This window comes from Triturus cristatus, chromosome 8 (genome assembly GCF_964204655.1).
Source record: "Triturus cristatus chromosome 8, aTriCri1.1, whole genome shotgun sequence".
NCBI lineage: Eukaryota > Metazoa > Chordata > Amphibia > Caudata > Salamandridae > Triturus > Triturus cristatus.
The window spans coordinates 33665957-33689677 of record NC_140591.1 but is presented as its reverse complement, the minus strand read 5'-3'; positions in this window follow the sequence as shown (position 1 = coordinate 33689677).

The following is a 23721-nucleotide window of genomic DNA, read 5'->3' as shown; positions in this document are numbered from 1 at the left end:
TCAGTCCCCATGTATTAGTCCCTGCTAGCCCTCATGTATCTCTCTCAGTCCCCGTGTATTAGTCCCTCCCCGCCCTCATGTATCTCTCTCAGTCCCCATGTATTAGCCCCTCCCAGCCCTCATGTATCTCTCTCAGTGCCTGTGTATTAGTCCCTCCCAGCCCTCATGTATCTCTCTCAGTCCCCATGTATTAGTCCTTCCCAGCCCTCATGTATCTCTCTCAGTCCCCGTGTATTAGTCCCTCCTAGCCCTCATGTATCTCTCTCAGTCCCTGTGTATTAGTCCCTCCCAGCCCTCATGTATCTCTCTCAGTGGCTGTGTATTAGTCCCTCCCAGCCCTCCTGTATCTCTCTCAGTCCCCGTGTATTAGTCCCTCCCAACCCTCATGTATCTCTCTCAGTCCCAGTGTATTAGTCCCTCCCAGCCCTCATGTATCTCTCTCAGTGCCTGTGTATTAGTGCCTCCCAGCCCTCATGTATCTCTCTCAGTCCCCGAGTATTAGTCCCTCCCAGCCCTCATGTATCTCTCTCAGTCCCTGTGTATTAGTCCCTCCCAGCCCTCATGTATCTCTCTTAGTCCCCGTGTATTAGTCCCTCCCAGCCCTCATGTATCTCTCTCAGTCCCCGTGTATTAGTCCCTCCCAGCCCTCATGTATCTCTCTTAGTCCCCATATATTAGTCCCTCCCAACCCTCATGTATCTCTCTAAGTCGCAATGTATTAGTCCCTCCCAGCCCTCATGTATCTCTCTCAGTCCCCGTGTATTAGTCCCTCCCAGCCCTCATGTATCTCTCTCAGTCCCCGTGTATTAGTCCCTCCCAGTCCTCATTTATCTCTCTCAGTCCGTGTGTATTAGTCCCTTCCAGCCCTCATGTATCTCTCTCAGTCCCCCTGTATTAGTCCTTCCCAGCCCTCATGTATCTCTCTCAGTCCCCTTGTATTAGTCCCTCCTAGCCCTCATGTATCTCTCTCAGTCCCTGTGTATTAGTCCCTCCCAGCCCTCATATATCTTTCTCAGTCCCTGTGTATTAGTTCCTCCCAGCCCTCATGTATCTCTCTCAGTGGCTGTGTATTAGTCCCTCCCAGCCCTCCTGTATCTCTCTCAGTCCCCGTGTATTAGTCCCTCCCAACCCTCATGTATCTCTCTCAGTCCCAGTGTATTAGTCCCTCCCAGCCCTCATGTATCTCTCTCAGTGCCTGTGTATTAGTCCCTCCCAGCCCTCATGTATCTCTCTCAGTCCCCATGTATTAGTCCCTCCCAGCCCTCATGTATCTCTCTCAGTCCCCGTGTATTAGTCCCGCCCAGCCCTCATGTATCTCTCTCAGTCCCCATGTATTAGTCCCTGCTAGCCCTCATGTATCTCTCTCAGTCCCCGTGTATTAGTCCCTCCCCGCCCTCATGTATCTCTCTCAGTCCCCATGTATTAGCCCCTCCCACCCCTCATGTATCTCTCTCAGTCCCCATGTATTAGTCTCTCCCACCCCTCATGTATCTCTCTCAGTCCCAGTGTATTAGTCCCTCCCAGCCCTCATTTATCTCTCTCAGTGCCTGTGTATTAGTCCCTCCCAGCCCTCATGTATCTCTCTCAGTCCCCATGAATTAGTCCCTCCCAGCCCTCATGTATCTCTCTCAGTCCCCGTGTATTAGTCCCTTCTAGCCCTCATGTATCTCTCTCAGTCCCCGTGTATTAGTCCCTCCCCGCCCTCATGTATCTCTCTCCTAGTCCCCATGTATTAGCCCCTCCCAACCTTCATGTATCTCTCTCAGTCCCCATGTATTAGTCCCTCCCAGCCCTCATGTATCTCGCTCAGTCCCCGTGTATTAGTCCCTCCCAGACCTCATGTATCTCTCTCATTGTCTGTTAATTAGTACCTCCCAGCCCTCATGTATCTCTCTCAGTCCCCGTGTATTAGTCCCTCCCAACTCTCATGTATCTCTCTCAGTCCCAGTGTATTAGTCCCTCCCAGCCCTCATGTATCTCTCTCAGTGCCTGTGTATTAGTCCCTCCCAGCCCTCATGTATCTCTCTCAGTCCCCTTGTATTAGTCCCTCCCAGCCCTCCTGTATCTCTCTCAGTCCCCGTGTATTAGTCCCTCCCAACTCTCATGTATCTCTCTCAGTCCCCATGTATTAGTCCCTCCCAGCCCTCATGTATCTCTCTCAGTCCCCGTGTAGTAGTACCTCCCAACCCTCATGTATCTCTCTCAGTCCCAGTGTATTAGTCCCTCCCAGCCCTCATGTATCTCTCTCAGTGCCTGTGTATTAGTCCCTCCCAGCCCTCATGTATCTCTCTCAGTCCCCATGTATTAGTCCCTCCCAGCCCTCATGTATCTCTCTCAGTCCCCATGTATTAGTCCCTTCTAGCCCTCCTGTATCTCTCTCAGTCCCCGTGTAATAGTCCCTCCCAACCCTCATGTATCTCTCTCAGTCCCAGTGTATTAGTCCCTCCCAGCCCTCATGTATCTCTCTCAGTGCCTGTGTATTAATCCCTCCCAGCCCTCATGTATCTCTCTCAGTCCCCATGTATTAGTCCCTCCCAGCCCTCATGTATCTCTCTCAGTCCCCGTGTATTAGTCCCTCCCCGCCCTCATGTATCTCTCTCAGTCCCCATGTATTAGCCCCTCCCAACCCTCATGTATCTCTCTCAGTCCCCATGTATTAGTCCCTCCCAGCCCTCATGTATCTCGGTCAGTCCCCATGTATTAGTCCCTCCCAGCCCTCATGTATCTCTCTCAGTCCCTATGTATTAGTACCTCCCAGCCCTCATGTATCTCTCTCAGTCCCCGTGTATTAGTCCCTCCCAACTCTCATGTATCTCTCTCAGTCCCAGTGTATTAGTCCCTCCCAGCCCTCATGTATCTCTCTCAGTGCCTGTGTATTAGTCCCTCCCAGCCCTCATGTATCTCTCTCAGTCCCCTTGTATTAGTTCCTCCCAGCCATCCTGTATCTCTCTCAGTCCCCGTGTATTAGTCCCTCGCAACCCTCATGTATCTCTCTCAGTCCCCGTGTATTAGTACCTCCCAGCCCCCATGTATCTCTCTCAGTCCCTGTGTATTAGTCCCTCCCAGCCCTCATGTATATCTCTCAGTCCCCGTGTATTAGTCCCTCCCAGCCCTCATGTATCTCTCTCAGTCCCCGTGTATTAGTCCCTCCCAGCCCTCAAGCATCTCTCTCAGTGCCCGTGTATTAGTCCCTCCCAGCCCTCATGAATGTCTCTCAGTCCCCATGTATCAGTCCCTCCCAGCCCTCATGTATCTCTCTCAGTCCCCGTGTATTAGTCCCTCCCAGCCCTCTTGTATCTCTCTCAGTCCCTGTGTATTAGTCCCTCCCAGTCCTCATGTATCTCTCTCAGTCCCTGTGTATTAGTCCCTCCCAGCCCTCATTTATCTCTCTCAGTCCCCGTGTATTAGTCCCTTCCAGCCCTCATGTATCTCTCTCAGTCCCCGTGTATTAGTCCTTCCCAGCCCTCATGTATCTCTCTCAGTCCTCGTGTATTAGTACCTCCCAGCCCTCATGTATCTCTCTCAGTCCCCATGTATTAGTCCCTCCTAGCCCTCATGTATCTCTCTCAGTCCCCGTTGATTAGTCCTTCCCAACCCTCATTAATCTCTCTCAGTCCCTGTGTATTAGTCGCTCCCAGCCCTCATGTATCTCCCTCATTGTCTGTGAATTAGTACCTCCCAGCCCTCATGTATCTCTCTCAGTGGCTGTGTATTAGTCCCTCCCAGCCCTCCTGTATCTCTCTCAGTCCCTGTGTATTAGTCCCTCCCAACCCTCATGTATCTCTCTCAGTCCCAGTGTATTAGTCCCTCCCTGCCCTCATGTAGCTCTCTCAGTGCCAGTGTATTAGTCCCTCCCAGCCCTCATGTATCTCTCTCAGTCCCCATGTATTAGTCCCTCCCAGCCCTCATGTATCTCTCTTAGTCCCCGTGTATTAGTCCCTCCCAGCCCTCATGTATCTCTCTCAGTCCCCATGTATTAGTCCCTCCTAGCCCTCATGTATCTCTTTCAGTCCCCGTGTATTAGTCCCTCCCCGCCCTCATGTATCTCTCTCAGTCCCAGTGTATTAGTCCCTCCCAGCCCTCATGTATCTCTCTCAGTGCCTGTGTATTAGTCCCTCCCAGCCCTCATGTATCTCTCTCAGTCCCCATGTATTAGTCCCTCCCAGCCCTCATGTATCTCTCTCAGTCCCCGTGTATAAGTCCCTCCCCGCCCTCATGTATCTCTCTCAGTCCCCATGTATTAGCCCCTCCCAACCCTCATGTATCTCTCTCAGTCCCCATGTATTAGTCCCTCCCAGCCCTCATGTATCTCGCTCAGTCCCCATGTATTAGTCCCTCCCAGCCCTCATGTATCTCTCTCAGTCCCTATGTATTAGTCCCTCCCAGCCCTCATGTATCTCTCTCATTGTCTGTTAATTAGTACCTCCCAGCCCTCATGTATCTCTCTCAGTCCCCGTGTATTAGTCCCTCCCAACTCTCATGTATCTCTCTCAGTCCCAGTTTATTAGTCCCTCCCAGCCCTCATGTATCTCTCTCAGTGCCTGTGTATTAGTCCCTCCCAGCCCTCATGTATCTCTCTCAGTCCCCTTGTATTAGTTCCTCCCGGCCATCCTGTATCTCTCTCAGTCCCCGTGTATTAGTCCCTCGCAACCCTCATGTATCTCTCTCAGTCCCCGTGTATTAGTACCTCCCAGCCCCCATGTATCTCTCTCAGTTCCTGTGTATTAGTCCCTCCCAGCCCTCATGTATATCTCTCAGTCCCCGTGTATTAGTCCCTCCCAGCCCTCATGTATCTCTCTCAGTCCCCGTGTATTAGTCCCTCCCAGCCCTCAAGCATCTCTCTCAGTGCCCGTGTATTAGTCCCTCCCAGCCCTCATGAATGTCTCTCAGTCCCCATGTATCAGTCCCTCCCAGCCCTCATGTATCTCTCTCAGTCCCCGTGTATTAGTCCCTCCCAGCCCTCTTGTATCTCTCTCAGTCCCTGTGTATTAGTCCCTCCCAGTCCTCATGTATCTCTCTCAGTCCCCGTGTATTAGTCCCTCCCAGCCCTCATTTATCTCTCTCAGTCCCCGTGTATTAGTCCCTTCCAGCCCTCATGTATCTCTCTCAGTCCCCGTGTATTAGTCCTTCCCAGCCCTCATGTATCTCTCTCAGTCCTCGTGTATTAGTACCTCCCAGCCCTCATGTATCTCTCTCAGTCCCCATGTATTAGTCCCTCCTAGCCCTCATGTATCTCTCTCAGTCCCCGTTGATTAGTCCTTCCCAACCCTCATTAATCTCTCTCAGTCCCTGTGTATTAGTCGCTCCCAGCCCTCATGTATCTCCCTCATTGTCTGTGAATTAGTACCTCCCAGCCCCCATGTATCTCTCTCAGTGGCTGTGTATTAGTCCCTCCCAGCCCTCCTGTATCTCTCTCAGTCCCTGTGTATTAGTCCCTCCCAACCCTCATGTATCTCTCTCAGTCCCAGTGTATTAGTCCCTCCCTGCCCTCATGTATCTCTCTCAGTGCCAGTGTATTAGTCCCTCCCAGCCCTCATGTATCTCTCTCAGTCCCCATGTATTAGTCCCTCCCAGCCCTCATGTATCTCTCTTAGTCCCCGTGTATTAGTCCCTCCCAGCCCTCATGTATGTCTCTCAGTCCCCATGTATTAGTCCCTCCTAGCCCTCATGTATCTCTTTCAGTCCCCGTGTATTAGTCCCTCCCCGCCCTCATGTATCTCTCTCAGTCCCCATGTATTAGTACCTCCCAGCCCTCATGTATCTCTCTCAGTCCCCATGTATTAGTACCTCCCAGCCCTCATGTATCTCTCTCAGTCACCGTGTATTAGTCCCTCCCAGCCCTCGTGTATCTCTCTCAGTCCCCGTGTATTAGTCCCTCCCAGCCCTCATGTATCTCTCTCAGTGCCTGTGTATTAGTCCCTCCCAGCCCTCATGTATCTCTCTCAGTCCCCGTGTATTAGTCCCTCTCAGCCCTCATGTATCTCTCTCTAATCCCCATGTAAAAAGTCCCTCCCAGACCCCATGTATCTCTCTCAGTCCCCGTGTATAAGTCCCTCCCAGCCCTCATGTATCTCTCTCAGTCCCCGTGTATTAGTCCCTCCCAGCCCTCTTGTATCTCTCTCAGTCCCCGTGTATTAGTCCCTTCCAGTCCTCATGTATCTCTCTCAGTCCCGGTGTATTAGTCCCTCCCATCCCTCATGTATCTCTCTCAGTCCCCGTGTATTAGTCCCTTCCAGCCCTCATGTATCTCGCTCAGTCCCCGTGTATTAGTCCTTCCCAGTCCTCTTGTATCTCTCTCAGTCCCCGTGTATTAGTCCCTCCCAGCCCTCATGTATCTCTCTCAGTCCCAGTGTATTAGTCCCTCCCAGCCCTCATGTATCTCTCTCAGTCCCCGTGTATTAGTACCTCCCAGCCCTCATGTATCTCTCTCAGTCCCCATGTATTAGTCCCTCCCAGGCCTCATGTATCTCTCTCAGTCCACGTATATTAGTCCCTCCCAGCCCTCATGTATCTCTCTCAGTCCCCGTGTATTAGTCCCTCCCAGCCCTCATGTATCTCTCTCAGTCCCCGTGTATCAGTCCCTCCCAGCCCTCATGTATCTCTCTCAGTCCCCATGTATTAGTCCCTCCCAGCCCTCATGTATCTCTCCCAGTCCCGGTGTATTAGTCCTCCCTGCCCTCATGTATCTCTCTCAGTCCCCGTGTATTAGTCCCTCCCAGCCCTCATGTATCTCTCTCTGTCCCCTTGTATTAGTCCCTCCCAGCCCTAATGTATCTCTCTCTGTCCCTGTGTATTAGTACCTCCCAGCCCTCATGTATCTCTCTCAGTCCCTGTGTATTAGTCCCTCCCAGCCCTCATGTATCTCTCTCAGTCCCCGTGTATTAGACCCTCCCAGCCCTAATGTATCTCTCTCAGTCCCCGTGTATTAGTCCCTCCCAGCCCCCATGTATCTCTCTCAGTCCCTGTGTATTAGTCCCTCCCAGCCCTCATGTATATCTCTGAGTCCTCGTGTATTAGTCCCTCCCAGCCTTCATGTATCTCTCTCAGTCCCCATGTATTAGTCCCTCCCAGCCCTCAAGCATCTCTCTCAGTGCCCGTGTATTAGTCCCTCCCAGCCCTCATGAATGTCTCTCAGTCCCCATGTATCAGTCCCTCCCAGCCCTCATGTATCTCTCTCAGTCCCCGTGTATTAGTCCCTCCCAGCCCTCTTGTATCTCTCTCAGTCCCCGTGTATTAGTCCCTCCCAGTCCTCATGTATATCTCTCAGTCCCCGTGTATTAGTCCCTCCCAGCCCTCATTTATCTCTCACAGTCCCCGGGTATTAGTCCCTTCCAGCCCTCATGTATCTCTCTCAGTCCCTGTGTATTAGTCCTTCCCAGCCCTCATGTATCTCTCTCAGTCCTCGTGTATTAGTACCTCCCAGCCCTCATGTATCTCTCTCAGTCCCCATGTATTAGTGCCTCCCAGCCCTCATGTATCTCTCTCAGTCCCCATGTATTAGTCCCTCCTAGCCCTCATGTATCTCTCTCAGTCCCCGTTTATTAGTCCTTCCCAGCCCTCATGAATCTCTCTCAGTCCCTGTGTATTAGTCCCTCCCAGCCCTCATGTATCTCCCTCATTGTCTGTGAATTAGTACCTCCCAGCCCTCATGTATCTCTCTCAGTGGCTGTGTATTAGTCCCTCCCAGCCCTCCTGTATCTCTCTCAGTCCCTGTGTATTAGTCCCTCCCAACCCTCATGTATCTCTCTCAGTCCCAGTGTATTAGTCCCTCCCAGCCCTCATGTATCTCTCTCAGTCCCCATGTATTAGTCCCTCCTAGCCCTCATGTATCTCTCTCAGTCCCCGTTTATTAGTCCTTCCCAGCCCTCATGAATCTCTCTCAGTCCCTGTGTATTAGTCCCTCCCAGCCCTCATGTATCTCCCTCATTGTCTGTGAATTAGTACCTCCCAGCCCTCATGTATCTCTCTCAGTGGCTGTGTATTAGTCCCTCCCAGCCCTCCTGTATCTCTCTCAGTCCCTGTGTATTAGTCCCTCCCAGCCCTCATGTATCTCTCCCAGTCCCCATGTATTAGTCCCTCCCAGCCCTCATGTATCTCTCTCAGTCCCCGTGTATTAGTCCCTCCCAGCCCTCATGTATCTCTCTCAGTCCCCGTGTATTAGTCCCTCCGAGCCCCCATGTATCTCTCTCAGTCCCAGTGTATTAGTCCCTCCCAGCCCTCATGTATCTCTCTCAGTGCCAGTGTATTAGTCCCTCCCAGCCCTCATGTATCTCTCCCAGTCCCCATGTATTAGTCCCTCCCAGCCCTCATGTATCTCTCTTAGTCCCCGTGTATTAGTCCCTCCCAGCCCTCATGAATCTCTCTCAGTCCCTGTGTATTAGTCCCTCCCAGCCCTCATGTATCTCCCTCATTGTCTGTGAATTAGTACCTCCCAGCCCTCATGTATCTCTCTCAGTGGCTGTGTATTAGTCCCTTCCAGCCCTCATGTATCTCTCTCAGTCCCCATGTATTAGTCCCTCCCAGCCCTCATGTATCTCTCTCAGTGACGCTGTATTAATCCCTCCCAGCCCTCATGTATCTCTCTCAGTCCCCGAGTATTATTCCCTCCCAGCCCTCATGTATCTCTCTCAGTCCCCATGTATTAGTGCCTCCCAGCCCTCATGTATCTCTCTCAGTCCCCGTGTATTAGTCCCTCCCAGCCCTCATGTATCTCTCTCAGTCCCCATGTATTAGTCCCTCCCAGGCCTCATGTATCTCTCTCAGTCCCCGTATATTAGTCCCTCCCAGCCCTCATGTATCTCTCTCAGTCCCCGTGTATTAGTCCCTCCCAGCCCTCATGTATCTCTCTCAGTCCCCGTGTATCAGTCCCTCCCAGCCCTCATGTATCTCTCTCAGTCCCCGTGTATTAGTCCTCCCTGCCCTCATGTATCTCTCTCAGTCCCCGTGTATTAGTCCCTCCCAGCCCTCATGTATCTCTCTCTGTCCCCTTGTATTAGTCCCTCCCAGCACTAATGTATCTCTCTCTGTCCCCGTGTATTAGTACCTCCCAGCCCTCATGTATCTCTCTCAGTCCCTGTGTATTAGTCCCTCCCAACCCTCATGTATCTCTCTCAGTCCCAGTGTATTAGTCCCTCCCTGCCCTCATGTATCTCTCTCAGTGCCAGTGTATTAGTCCCTCCCAGCCCTCATGTATCTCTCTCAGTCCCCATGTATTAGTCCCTCCCAGCCCTCATGTATCTCTCTTAGTCCCCGTGTATTAGTCCCTCCCAGCCCTCATGTATCTCTCTCAGTCCCCATGTATTAGTACCTCCCAGCCCTCATGTATCTCTCTCAGTCCCCATGTATTAGTACCTCCCAGCCCTCATGTATCTCTCTCAGTCACCGTGTATTAGTCCCTCCCAGCCCTCGTGTATCTCTCTCAGTCCCCGTGTATTAGTCCCTCCCAGCCCTCATGTATCTCTCTCAGTGCCTGTGTATTAGTCCCTCCCAGCCCTCATGTATCTCTCTCAGTCCCCGTGTATTAGTCCCTCTCAGCCCTCATGTATCTCTCTCTAATCCCCATGTAAAAAGTCCCTCCCAGACCTCATGTATCTCTCTCAGTCCCCGTGTATAAGTCCCTCCCAGCCCTCATGTATCTCTCCCAGTCCCCGTGTATTAGTCCCTCCCAGCCCTCTTGTATCTCTCTCAGTCCCCGTGTATTAGTCCCTCCCAGTCCTCATGTATCTCTCTCAGTCCCGGTGTATTAGTCCCTCCCATCCCTCATGTATCTCTCTCAGTCTCCGTGTATTAGTCCCTTCCAGCCCTCATGTATCTCTCTCAGTCCCCATGTATTAGTCCTTCCCAGTCCTCTTGTATCTCTCTCAGTCCCCGTGTATTAGTCCCTCCCAGCCCTCATGTATCTCTCTCAGTCCCAGTGTATTAGTCCCTCCCAGGCCTCATGTATCTCTCTCAGTCCCCGTGTATTAGTACCTCCCAGCCCTCATGTATCTCTCTCAGTCCCCATGTATTAGTCCCTCCCAGGCCTCATGTATCTCTCTCAGTCCACGTATATTAGTCCCTCCCAGCCCTCATGTATCTCTCTCAGTCCCCGTGTATTAGTCCCTCCCAGCCCTCATGTATCTCTCTCAGTCCCCGTGTATCAGTCCCTCACAGCCCTCGTGTATCTCTCTCAGTCCCCGTGTATTAGTCCCTCCCAGCCCTCATGTATCTCTCCCAGTCCCAGTGTATTAGTCCTCCCTGCCCTCATGTATCTCTCTCAGTCCCCGTGTATTAGTCCCTCCCAGCCCTCATGTATCTCTCTCTGTCCCCTTGTTTTAGTCCCTCCCAGCCCTAATGTATCTCTCTCTGTCCCCGTGTATTAGTACCTCCCAGCCCTCATGTATCTCTCTCAGTCACTGTGTATTAGTCCCTCCCAGCCCTCATGTATCTCTCTCAGTCCCCGTGTATTAGACCCTCCCAGCCCTAATGTATCTCTCTCAGTCCCCGTGTATTAGTACCTCCCAGCCCCCATGTATCTCTCTCAGTCCCTGTGTATTAGTCCCTCCCAGCCCTCATGTATATCTCTCAGTCCCCGTGTATTAGTCCCTCCCAGCCTTCATGTATCTCTCTCAGTCCCCATGTATTAGTCCCTCCCAGCCCTCAAGCATCTCTCTCAGTGCGCGTGTATTAGTCCCTCCCAGCCCTCATGAATGTCTCTCAGTCCCCATGTATCAGTCCCTCCCAGCCCTCATGTATCTCTCTCAGTCCCCGTGTATTAGTCCCTCCCAGCCCTCTTGTATCTCTCTCAGTCCCCGTGTATTAGTCCCTCCCAGTCCTCATGTATCTCTCTCAGTCCCCGTGTATTAGTCCCTCCCAGCCCTCATTTATCTCTCTCAGTCCCCGGGTATTAGTCCCTTCCAGCCCTCATGTATCTCTCTCAGTCCCCGTGTATTAGTCCTTCCCAGCCCTCATGTATCTCTCTCAGTCCTCGTGTATTAGTACCTCCCAGCCCTTATGTATCTCTCTCAGTCCCCATGTATTAGTCCCTCCCAGCCCTCATGTATCTCTCTCAGTCCCCATGTATTAGTCCCTCCTAGCCCTCATGTATCTCTTTCAGTCCCCGTGTATTAGTCCCTCCCCGCCCACATGTATCTCTCTCAGTCCCAGTGTATTAGTCCCTCCCAGCCCTCATGTATCTCTCTCAGTGCCTGTGTATTAGTCCCTCCCAGCCCTCATGTATCTCTCTCAGTCCCCATGTATTAGTCCCTCCCAGCCCTCATGTATCTGTCTCAGTCCCCGTGTATTAGTCCCTCCCCGCCCTCATGTATCTCTCTCAGTCCCCATGTATTAGCCCCTCCCAACCCTCATGTATCTCTCTCAGTCCCCATGTATTAGTCCCTCCCAGCCCTCATGTATCTCGCTCAGTCCCCATGTATTAGTCCCTCCCAGCCCTCATGTATCTCTCTCAGTCCCCATGAATTAGTCCCTCCCAGCCCTCATGTATCTCTCTCAGTCCCCGTGTATTAGTCCCTTCTAGCCCTCATGTATCTCTCTCAGTCCCCGTGTATTAGTCCCTCCCCGCCCTCATGTATCTCTCTCCTAGTCCCCATGTATTAGCCCCTCCCAACCTTCATGTATCTCTCTCAGTCCCCATGTATTAGTCCCTCCCAGCCCTCATGTATCTCGCTCAGTCCCCGTGTATTAGTCCCTCCCAGACCTCATGTATCTCTCTCAGTCCCTATGTATTAGTCCCTCCCAGCCCTCATGTATCTCTCTCATTGTCTGTTAATTAGTACCTCCCAGCCCTCATGTATCTCTCTCAGTCCCCGTGTATTAGTCCCTCCCAACTCTCATGTATCTCTCTCAGTCCCAGTGTATTAGTCCCTCCCAGCCCTCATGTATCTCTCTCAGTGCCTGTGTATTAGTCCCTCCCAGCCCTCATGTATCTCTCTCAGTCCCCTTGTATTAGTCCCTCCCAGCCCTCCTGTATCTCTCTCAGTCCCCGTGTATTAGTCCCTCCCAACTCTCATGTATCTCTCTCAGTCCCCATGTATTAGTCCCTCCCAGCCCTCATGTATCTCTCTCAGTCCCCGTGTAGTAGTACCTCCCAACCCTCATGTATCTCTCTCAGTCCCAGTGTATTAGTCCCTCCCAGCCCTCATGTATCTCTCTCAGTGCCTGTGTATTAGTCCCTCCCAGCCCTCATGTATCTCTCTCAGTCCCCATGTATTAGTCCCTCCCAGCCCTCATGTATCTCTCTCAGTCCCCATGTATTAGTCCCTTCTAGCCCTCCTGTATCTCTCTCAGTCCCCGTGTAATAGTCCCTCCCAACCCTCATGTATCTCTCTCAGTCCCAGTGTATTAGTCCCTCCCAGCCCTCATGTATCTCTCTCAGTGCCTGTGTATTAATCCCTCCCAGCCCTCATGTATCTCTCTCAGTCCCCATGTATTAGTCCCTCCCAGCCCTCATGTATCTCTCTCAGTCCCCGTGTATTAGTCCCTCCCCGCCCTCATGTATCTCTCTCAGTCCCCATGTATTAGCCCCTCCCAACCCTCATGTATCTCTCTCAGTCCCCATGTATTAGTCCCTCCCAGCCCTCATGTATCTCGCTCAGTCCCCATGTATTAGTCCCTCCCAGCCCTCATGTATCTCTCTCAGTCCCTATGTATTAGTACCTCCCAGCCCTCATGTATCTCTCTCAGTCCCCGTGTATTAGTCCCTCCCAACTCTCATGTATCTCTCTCAGTCCCAGTGTATTAGTCCCTCCCAGCCCTCATGTATCTCTCTCAGTGCCTGTGTATTAGTCCCTCCCAGCCCTCATGTATCTCTCTCAGTCTCCTTGTATTAGTTCCTCCCAGCCATCCTGTATCTCTCTCAGTCCCCGTGTATTAGTCCCTCGCAACCCTCATGTATCTCTCTCAGTCCCCGTGTATTAGTACCTCCCAGCCCCCATGTATCTCTCTCAGTCCCTGTGTATTAGTCCCTCCCAGCCCTCATGTATATCTCTCAGTCCCCGTGTATTAGTCCCTCCCAGCCCTCATGTATCTCTCTCAGTCCCCGTGTATTAGTCCCTCCCAGCCCTCAAGCATCTCTCTCAGTGCCCGTGTATTAGTCCCTCCCAGCCCTCATGAATGTCTCTCAGTCCCCATGTATCAGTCCCTCCCAGCCCTCATGTATCTCTCTCAGTCCCCGTGTATTAGTCCCTCCCAGCCCTCTTGTATCTCTCTCAGTCCCTGTGTATTAGTCCCTCCCAGTCCTCATGTATCTCTCTCAGTCCCTGTGTATTAGTCCCTCCCAGCCCTCATTTATCTCTCTCAGTCCCCGTGTATTAGTCCCTTCCAGCCCTCATGTATCTCTCTCAGTCCCCGTGTATTAGTCCTTCCCAGCCCTCATGTATCTCTCTCAGTCCTCGTGTATTAGTACCTCCCAGCCCTCATGTATCTCTCTCAGTCCCCATGTATTAGTCCCTCCTAGCCCTCATGTATCTCTCTCAGTCCCCGTTGATTAGTCCTTCCCAACCCTCATTAATCTCTCTCAGTCCCTGTGTATTAGTCGCTCCCAGCCCTCATGTATCTCCCTCATTGTCTGTGAATTAGTACCTCCCAGCCCTCATGTATCTCTCTCAGTGGCTGTGTATTAGTCCCTCCCAGCCCTCCTGTATCTCTCTCAGTCCCTGTGTATTAGTCCCTCCCAACCCTCATGTATCTCTCTCAGTCCCAGTGTATTAGTCCCTCCCTGCCCTCATGTAGCTCTCTCAGTGCCAGTGTATTAGTCCCTCCCAGCCCTCATGTATCTCTCTCAGTCCCCATGTATTAGTCCCTCCCAGCCCTCATGTATCTCTCTTAGTCCCCGTGTATTAGTCCCTCCCAGCCCTCATGTATCTCTCTCAGTCCCCATGTATTAGTCCCTCCTAGCCCTCATGTATCTCTTTCAGTCCCCGTGTATTAGTCCCTCCCCGCCCTCATGTATCTCTCTCAGTCCCAGTGTATTAGTCCCTCCCAGCCCTCATGTATCTCTCTCAGTGCCTGTGTATTAGTCCCTCCCAGCCCTCATGTATCTCTCTCAGTCCCCATGTATTAGTCCCTCCCAGCCCTCATGTATCTCTCTCAGTCCCCGTGTATAAGTCCCTCCCCGCCCTCATGTATCTCTCTCAGTCCCCATGTATTAGCCCCTCCCAACCCTCATGTATCTCTCTCAGTCCCCATGTATTAGTCCCTCCCAGCCCTCATGTATCTCGCTCAGTCCCCATGTATTAGTCCCTCCCAGCCCTCATGTATCTCTCTCAGTCCCTATGTATTAGTCCCTCCCAGCCCTCATGTATCTCTCTCATTGTCTGTTAATTAGTACCTCCCAGCCCTCATGTATCTCTCTCAGTCCCCGTGTATTAGTCCCTCCCAACTCTCATGTATCTCTCTCAGTCCCAGTTTATTAGTCCCTCCCAGCCCTCATGTATCTCTCTCAGTGCCTGTGTATTAGTCCCTCCCAGCCCTCATGTATCTCTCTCAGTCCCCTTGTATTAGTTCCTCCCGGCCATCCTGTATCTCTCTCAGTCCCCGTGTATTAGTCCCTCGCAACCCTCATGTATCTCTCTCAGTCCCCGTGTATTAGTACCTCCCAGCCCCCATGTATCTCTCTCAGTCCCTGTGTATTAGTCCCTCCCAGCCCTCATGTATATCTCTCAGTCCCCGTGTATTAGTCCCTCCCAGCCCTCATGTATCTCTCTCAGTCCCCGTGTATTAGTCCCTCCCAGCCCTCAAGCATCTCTCTCAGTGCCCGTGTATTAGTCCCTCCCAGCCCTCATGAATGTCTCTCAGTCCCCATGTATCAGTCCCTCCCAGCCCTCATGTATCTCTCTCAGTCCCCGTGTATTAGTCCCTCCCAGCCCTCTTGTATCTCTCTCAGTCCCTGTGTATTAGTCCCTCCCAGTCCTCATGTATCTCTCTCAGTCCCCGTGTATTAGTCCCTCCCAGCCCTCATTTATCTCTCTCAGTCCCCGTGTATTAGTCCCTTCCAGCCCTCATGTATCTCTCTCAGTCCCCGTGTATTAGTCCTTCCCAGCCCTCATGTATCTCTCTCAGTCCTCGTGTATTAGTACCTCCCAGCCCTCATGTATCTCTCTCAGTCCCCATGTATTAGTCCCTCCTAGCCCTCATGTATCTCTCTCAGTCCCCGTTGATTAGTCCTTCCCAACCCTCATTAATCTCTCTCAGTCCCTGTGTATTAGTCGCTCCCAGCCCTCATGTATCTCCCTCATTGTCTGTGAATTAGTACCTCCCAGCCCCCATGTATCTCTCTCAGTGGCTGTGTATTAGTCCCTCCCAGCCCTCCTGTATCTCTCTCAGTCCCTGTGTATTAGTCCCTCCCAACCCTCATGTATCTCTCTCAGTCCCAGTGTATTAGTCCCTCCCTGCCCTCATGTATCTCTCTCAGTGCCAGTGTATTAGTCCCTCCCAGCCCTCATGTATCTCTCTCAGTCCCCATGTATTAGTCCCTCCCAGCCCTCATGTATCTCTCTTAGTCCCCGTGTATTAGTCCCTCCCAGCCCTCATGTATGTCTCTCAGTCCCCATGTATTAGTCCCTCCTAGCCCTCATGTATCTCTTTCAGTCCCCGTGTATTAGTCCCTCCCCGCCCTCATGTATCTCTCTCAGTCCCCATGTATTAGTACCTCCCAGCCCTCATGTATCTCTCTCAGTCCCCATGTATTAGTACCTCCCAGCCCTCATGTATCTCTCTCAGTCACCGTGTATTAGTCCCTCCCAGCCCTCGTGTATCTCTCTCAGTCCCCGTGTATTAGTCCCTCCCAGCCCTCATGTATCTCTCTCAGTGCCTGTGTATTAGTCCCTCCCAGCCCTCATGTATCTCTCTCAGTCCCCGTGTATTAGTCCCTCTCAGCCCTCATGTATCTCTCTCTAATCCCCATGTAAAAAGTCCCTCCCAGACCCCATGTATCTCTCTCAGTCCCCGTGTATAAGTCCCTCCCAGCCCTCATGTATCTCTCTCAGTCCCCGTGTATTAGTCCCTCCCAGCCCTCTTGTATCTCTCTCAGTCCCCGTGTATTAGTCCCTTCCAGTCCTCATGTATCTCTCTCAGTCCCGGTGTATTAGTCCCTCCCATCCCTCATGTATCTCTCTCAGTCCCCGTGTATTAGTCCCTTCCAGCCCTCATGTATCTCGCTCAGTCCCCGTGTATTAGTCCTTCCCAGTCCTCTTGTATCTCTCTCAGTCCCCGTGTATTAGTCCCTCCCAGCCCTCATGTATCTCTCTCAGTCCCAGTGTATTAGTCCCTCCCAGCCCTCATGTATCTCTCTCAGTCCCCGTGTATTAGTACCTCCCAGCCCTCATGTATCTCTCTCAGTCCCCATGTATTAGTCCCTCCCAGGCCTCATGTATCTCTCTCAGTCCACGTATATTAGTCCCTCCCAGCCCTCATGTATCTCTCTCAGTCCCCGTGTATTAGTCCCTCCCAGCCCTCATGTATCTCTCTCAGTCCCCGTGTATCAGTCCCTCCCAGCCCTCATGTATCTCTCTCAGTCCCCATGTATTAGTCCCTCCCAGCCCTCATGTATCTCTCCCAGTCCCGGTGTATTAGTCCTCCCTGCCCTCATGTATCTCTCTCAGTCCCCGTGTATTAGTCCCTCCCAGCCCTCATGTATCTCTCTCTGTCCCCTTGTATTAGTCCCTCCCAGCCCTAATGTATCTCTCTCTGTCCCTGTGTATTAGTACCTCCCAGCCCTCATGTATCTCTCTCAGTCCCTGTGTATTAGTCCCTCCCAGCCCTCATGTATCTCTCTCAGTCCCCGTGTATTAGACCCTCCCAGCCCTAATGTATCTCTCTCAGTCCCCGTGTATTAGTCCCTCCCAGCCCCCATGTATCTCTCTCAGTCCCTGTGTATTAGTCCCTCCCAGCCCTCATGTATATCTCTGAGTCCCCGTGTATTAGTCCCTCCCAGCCTTCATGTATCTCTCTCAGTCCCCATGTATTAGTCCCTCCCAGCCCTCAAGCATCTCTCTCAGTGCCCGTGTATTAGTCCCTCCCAGCCCTCATGAATGTCTCTCAGTCCCCATGTATCAGTCCCTCCCAGCCCTCATGTATCTCTCTCAGTCCCCGTGTATTAGTCCCTCCCAGCCCTCTTGTATCTCTCTCAGTCCCCGTGTATTAGTCCCTCCCAGTCCTCATGTATATCTCTCAGTCCCCGTGTATTAGTCCCTCCCAGCCCTCATTTATCTCTCACAGTCCCCGGGTATTAGTCCCTTCCAGCCCTCATGTATCTCTCTCAGTCCCTGTGTATTAGTCCTTCCCAGCCCTCATGTATCTCTCTCAGTCCTCGTGTATTAGTACCTCCCAGCCCTCATGTATCTCTCTCAGTCCCCATGTATTAGTGCCTCCCAGCCCTCATGTATCTCTCTCAGTCCCCATGTATTAGTCCCTCCTAGCCCTCATGTATCTCTCTCAGTCCCCGTTTATTAGTCCTTCCCAGCCCTCATGAATCTCTCTCAGTCCCTGTGTATTAGTCCCTCCCAGCCCTCATGTATCTCCCTCATTGTCTGTGAATTAGTACCTCCCAGCCCTCATGTATCTCTCTCAGTGGCTGTGTATTAGTCCCTCCCAGCCCTCCTGTATCTCTCTCAGTCCCTGTGTATTAGTCCCTCCCAACCCTCATGTATCTCTCTCAGTCCCAGTGTATTAGTCCCTCCCAGCCCTCATGTATCTCTCTCAGTCCCCATGTATTAGTCCCTCCTAGCCCTCATGTATCTCTCTCAGTCCCCGTTTATTAGTCCTTCCCAGCCCTCATGAATCTCTCTCAGTCCCTGTGTATTAGTCCCTCCCAGCCCTCATGTATCTCCCTCATTGTCTGTGAATTAGTACCTCCCAGCCCTCATGTATCTCTCTCAGTGGCTGTGTATTAGTCCCTCCCAGCCCTCCTGTATCTCTCTCAGTCCCTGTGTATTAGTCCCTCCCAACCCTCATGTATCTCTCTCAGTCCCAGTGTATTAGTCCCTCCCAGCCCTCATGTATCTCTCTCAGTGCCAGTGTATTAGTCCCTCCCAGCCCTCATGTATCTCTCCCAGTCCCCATGTATTAGTCCCTCCCAGCCCTCATGTATCTCTCTTAGTCCCCGTGTATTAGTCCCTCCCAGCCCTCATGTATCTCTCTCAGTCCCCGTGTATTAGTCCCTCCCAGCCCTCATGTATCTCTCTCAGTCCCCGTGTATTAGTCCCTCCGAGCCCCCATGTATCTCTCTCAGTCCCAGTGTATTAGTCCCTCCCAGCCCTCATGTATCTCTCTCAGTGCCAGTGTATTAGTCCCTCCCAGCCCTCATGTATCTCTCCCAGTCCCCATGTATTAGTCCCTCCCAGCCCTCATGTATCTCTCTTAGTCCCCGTGTATTAGTCCCTCCCAGCCCTCATGAATCTCTCTCAGTCCCTGTGTATTAGTCCCTCCCAGCCCTCATGTATCTCCCTCATTGTCTGTGAATTAGTACCTCCCAGCCCTCATGTATCTCTCTCAGTGGCTGTGTATTAGTCCCTTCCAGCCCTCATGTATCTCTCTCAGTCCCCATGTATTAGTCCCTCCCAGCCCTCATGTATCTCTCTCAGTGGCGCTGTATTAATCCCTCCCAGCCCTCATGTATCTCTCTCAGTCCCCGAGTATTATTCCCTCCCAGCCCTCATGTATCTCTCTCAGTCCCCATGTATTAGTGCCTCCCAGCCCTCATGTATCTCTCTCAGTCCCCGTGTATTAGTCCCTCCCAGCCCTCATGTATCTCTCTCAGTCCCCATGTATTAGTCCCTCCCAGGCCTCATGTATCTCTCTCAGTCCCCGTATATTAGTCCCTCCCAGCCCTCATGTATCTCTCTCAGTCCCCGTGTATTAGTCCCTCCCAGCCCTCATGTATCTCTCTCAGTCCCCGTGTATCAGTCCCTCCCAGCCCTCATGTATCTCTCTCAGTCCCCGTGTATTAGTCCTCCCTGCCCTCATGTATCTCTCTCAGTCCCCGTGTATTAGTCCCTCCCAGCCCTCATGTATCTCTCTCTGTCCCCTTGTATTAGTCCCTCCCAGCACTAATGTATCTCTCTCTGTCCCCGTGTATTAGTACCTCCCAGCCCTCATGTATCTCTCTCAGTCCCTGTGTATTAGTCCCTCCCAACCCTCATGTATCTCTCTCAGTCCCAGTGTATTAGTCCCTCCCTGCCCTCATGTATCTCTCTCAGTGCCAGTGTATTAGTCCCTCCCAGCCCTCATGTATCTCTCTCAGTCCCCATGTATTAGTCCCTCCCAGCCCTCATGTATCTCTCTTAGTCCCCGTGTATTAGTCCCTCCCAGCCCTCATGTATCTCTCTCAGTCCCCATGTATTAGTACCTCCCAGCCCTCATGTATCTCTCTCAGTCCCCATGTATTAGTACCTCCCAGCCCTCATGTATCTCTCTCAGTCACCGTGTATTAGTCCCTCCCAGCCCTCGTGTATCTCTCTCAGTCCCCGTGTATTAGTCCCTCCCAGCCCTCATGTATCTCTCTCAGTGCCTGTGTATTAGTCCCTCCCAGCCCTCATGTATCTCTCTCAGTCCCCGTGTATTAGTCCCTCTCAGCCCTCATGTATCTCTCTCTAATCCCCATGTAAAAAGTCCCTCCCAGACCTCATGTATCTCTCTCAGTCCCCGTGTATAAGTCCCTCCCAGCCCTCATGTATCTCTCCCAGTCCCCGTGTATTAGTCCCTCCCAGCCCTCTTGTATCTCTCTCAGTCCCCGTGTATTAGTCCCTCCCAGTCCTCATGTATCTCTCTCAGTCCCGGTGTATTAGTCCCTCCCATCCCTCATGTATCTCTCTCAGTCTCCGTGTATTAGTCCCTTCCAGCCCTCATGTATCTCTCTCAGTCCCCATGTATTAGTCCTTCCCAGTCCTCTTGTATCTCTCTCAGTCCCCGTGTATTAGTCCCTCCCAGCCCTCATGTATCTCTCTCAGTCCCAGTGTATTAGTCCCTCCCAGGCCTCATGTATCTCTCTCAGTCCCCGTGTATTAGTACCTCCCAGCCCTCATGTATCTCTCTCAGTCCCCATGTATTAGTCCCTCCCAGGCCTCATGTATCTCTCTCAGTCTCCGTATATTAGTCCCTCCCAGCCCTCATGTATCTCTCTCAGTCCCCGTGTATTAGTCCCTCCCAGCCCTCATGTATCTCTCTCAGTCCCCGTGTATCAGTCCCTCACAGCCCTCGTGTATCTCTCTCAGTCCCCGTGTATTAGTCCCTCCCAGCCCTCATGTATCTCTCCCAGTCCCGGTGTATTAGTCCTCCCTGCCCTCATGTATCTCTCTCAGTCCCCGTGTATTAGTCCCTCCCAGCCCTCATGTATCTCTCTCTGTCCCCTTGTTTTAGTCCCTCCCAGCCCTAATGTATCTCTCTCTGTCCCCGTGTATTAGTACCTCCCAGCCCTCATGTATCTCTCTCAGTCACTGTGTATTAGTCCCTCCCAGCCCTCATGTATCTCTCTCAGTCCCCGTGTATTAGACCCTCCCAGCCCTAATGTATCTCTCTCAGTCCCCGTGTATTAGTACCTCCCAGCCCCCATGTATCTCTCTCAGTCCCTGTGTATTAGTCCCTCCCAGCCCTCATGTATATCTCTCAGTCCCCGTGTATTAGTCCCTCCCAGCCTTCATGTATCTCTCTCAGTCCCCATGTATTAGTCCCTCCCAGCCCTCAAGCATCTCTCTCAGTGTGCGTGTATTAGTCCCTCCCAGCCCTCATGAATGTCTCTCAGTCCCCATGTATCAGTCCCTCCCAGCCCTCATGTATCTCTCTCAGTCCCCGTGTATTAGTCCCTCCCAGCCCTCTTGTATCTCTCTCAGTCCCCGTGTATTAGTCCCTCCCAGTCCTCATGTATCTCTCTCAGTCCCCGTGTATTAGTCCCTCCCAGCCCTCATTTATCTCTCTCAGTCCCCGGGTATTAGTCCCTTCCAGCCCTCATGTATCTCTCTCAGTCCCCGTGTATTAGTCCTTCCCAGCCCTCATGTATCTCTCTCAGTCCCCATGTATTAGTCCCTCCCAGCCCTCATGTATCTCTCTCAGTCCCCATGTATTAGTCCCTCCTAGCCCTCATGTATCTCTTTCAGTCCCCGTGTATTAGTCCCTCCCCGCCCACATGTATCTCTCTCAGTCCCAGTGTATTAGTCCCTCCCAGCCCTCATGTATCTCTCTCAGTGCCTGTGTATTAGTCCCTCCCAGCCCTCATGTATCTCTCTCAGTCCCCATGTATTAGTCCCTCCCAGCCCTCATGTATCTGTCTCAGTCCCCGTGTATTAGTCCCTCCCCGCCCTCATGTATCTCTCTCAGTCCCCATGTATTAGCCCCTCCCAACCCTCATGTATCTCTCTCAGTCCCCATGTATTAGTCCCTCCCAGCCCTCATGTATCTCGCTCAGTCCCCATGTATTAGTCCCTCCCAGCCCTCATGTATCTCTCTCAGTCCCTATGTATTAGTCCCTCCCAGCCCTCATGTATCTCTCTCATTGTCTGTTAATTAGTACCTCCCAGCCCTCATGTATCTCTCTCAGTCCCCGTGTATTAGTCCCTCCCAACTCTCATGTATCTCTCTCAGTCCCAGTTTATTAGTCCCTCCCAGCCCTCATGTATCTCTCTCAGTGCCTGTGTATTAGTCCCTCCCAGCCCTCATGTATCTCTCTCAGTCCCCTTGTATTAGTTCCTCCCGGCCATCCTGTATCTCTCTCAGTCCCCGTGTATTAGTCCCTCGCAACCCTCATGTATCTCTCTCAGTCCCCGTGTATTAGTACCTCCCAGCCCCCATGTATCTCTCTCAGTCCCCGTGTATTAGTCCCTCCCAACTCTCATGTATCTCTCTCAGTCCCAGTTTATTAGTCCCTCCCAGCCCTCATGTATCTCTCTCAGTGCCTGTGTATTAGTCCCTCCCAGCCCTCATGTATCTCTCTCAGTCCCCTTGTATTAGTTCCTCCCGGCCATCCTGTATCTCTCTCAGTCCCCGTGTATTAGTCCCTCGCAACCCTCATGTATCTCTCTCAGTCCCTGTGTATTAGTCCCTCCCAGCCCTCATGTATATCTCTCAGTCCCCGTGTATTAGTCCCTCCCAGCCCTCATGTATCTCTCTCAGTCCCCGTGTATTAGTCCCTCCCAGCCCTCAAGCATCTCTCTCAGTGCCCGTGTATTAGTCCCTCCCAGCCCTCATGAATGTCTTTCAGTCCCCATGTATCAGTCCCTCCCAGCCCTCATGTATCTCTCTCAGTCCCCGTGTATTAGTCCCTCCCAGCCCTCTTGTATCTCTCTCAGTCCCTGTGTATTAGTCCCTCCCAGTCCTCATGTATCTCTCTCAGTCCCCGTGTATTAGTCCCTCCCAGCCCTCATTTATCTCTCTCAGTCCCCGTGTATTAGTCCCTTCCAGCCCTCATGTATCTCTCTCAGTCCCCGTGTATTAGTCCTTCCCAGCCCTCATGTATCTCTCTCAGTCCTCGTGTATTAGTACCTCCCAGCCCTCATGTATCTCTCTCAGTCCCCATGTATTAGTCCCTCCTAGCCCTCATGTATCTCTCTCAGTCCCCGTTGATTAGTCCTTCCCAACCCTCATTAATCTCTCTCAGTCCCTGTGTATTAGTCGCTCCCAGCCCTCATGTATCTCCCTCATTGTCTGTGAATTAGTACCTCCCAGCCCTCATGTATCTCTCTCAGTGGCTGTGTATTAGTCCCTCCCAGCCCTCCTGTATCTCTCTCAGTCCCTGTGTATTAGTCCCTCCCAACCCTCATGTATCTCTCTCAGTCCCAGTGTATTAGTCCCTCCCTGCCCTCATGTATCTCTCTCAGTGCCAGTGTATTAGTCCCTCCCAGCCCTCATGTATCTCTCTCAGTCCCCATGTATTAGTCCCTCCCAGCCCTCATGTATCTCTCTTAGTCCCCGTGTATTAGTCCCTCCCAGCCCTCATGTATCTCTCTCAGTCCCCATGTATTAGTCCCTCCTAGCCCTCATGTATCTCTTTCAGTCCCCGTGTATTAGTCCCTCCCCGCCCTCATGTATCTCTCTCAGTCCCCATGTATTAGTACCTCCCAGCCCTCATGTATCTCTCTCAGTCCCCATGTATTAGTACCTCCCAGCCCTCATGTATCTCTCTCAGTCACCGTGTATTAGTCCCTCCCAGCCCTCGTGTATCTCTCTCAGTCCCCGTGTATTAGTCCCTCCCAGCCCTCATGTATCTCTCTCAGTGCCTGTGTATTAGTCCCTCCCAGCCCTCATGTATCTCTCTCAGTCCCCGTGTATTAGTCCCTCTCAGCCCTCATGTATCTCTCTCTAATCCCCATGTAAAAAGTCCCTCCCAGACCTCATGTATCTCTCTCAGTCCCCGTGTATAAGTCCCTCCCAGCCCTCATGTATCTCTCTCAGTCCCCGTGTATTAGTCCCTCCCAGCCCTCTTGTATCTCTCTCAGTCCCCGTGTATTAGTCCCTTCCAGTCCTCATGTATCTCTCTCAGTCCCGGTGTATTAGTCCCTCCCATCCCTCATGTATCTCTCTCAGTCCCCGTGTATTAGTCCCTTCCAGCCCTCATGTATCTCGCTCAGTCCCCGTGTATTAGTCCTTCCCAGTCCTCTTGTATCTCTCTCAGTCCCCGTGTATTAGTCCCTCCCAGCCCTCATGTATCTCTCTCAGTCCCAGTGTATTAGTCCCTCCCAGCCCTCATGTATCTCTCTCAGTCCCCGTGTATTAGTACCTCCCAGCCCTCATGTATCT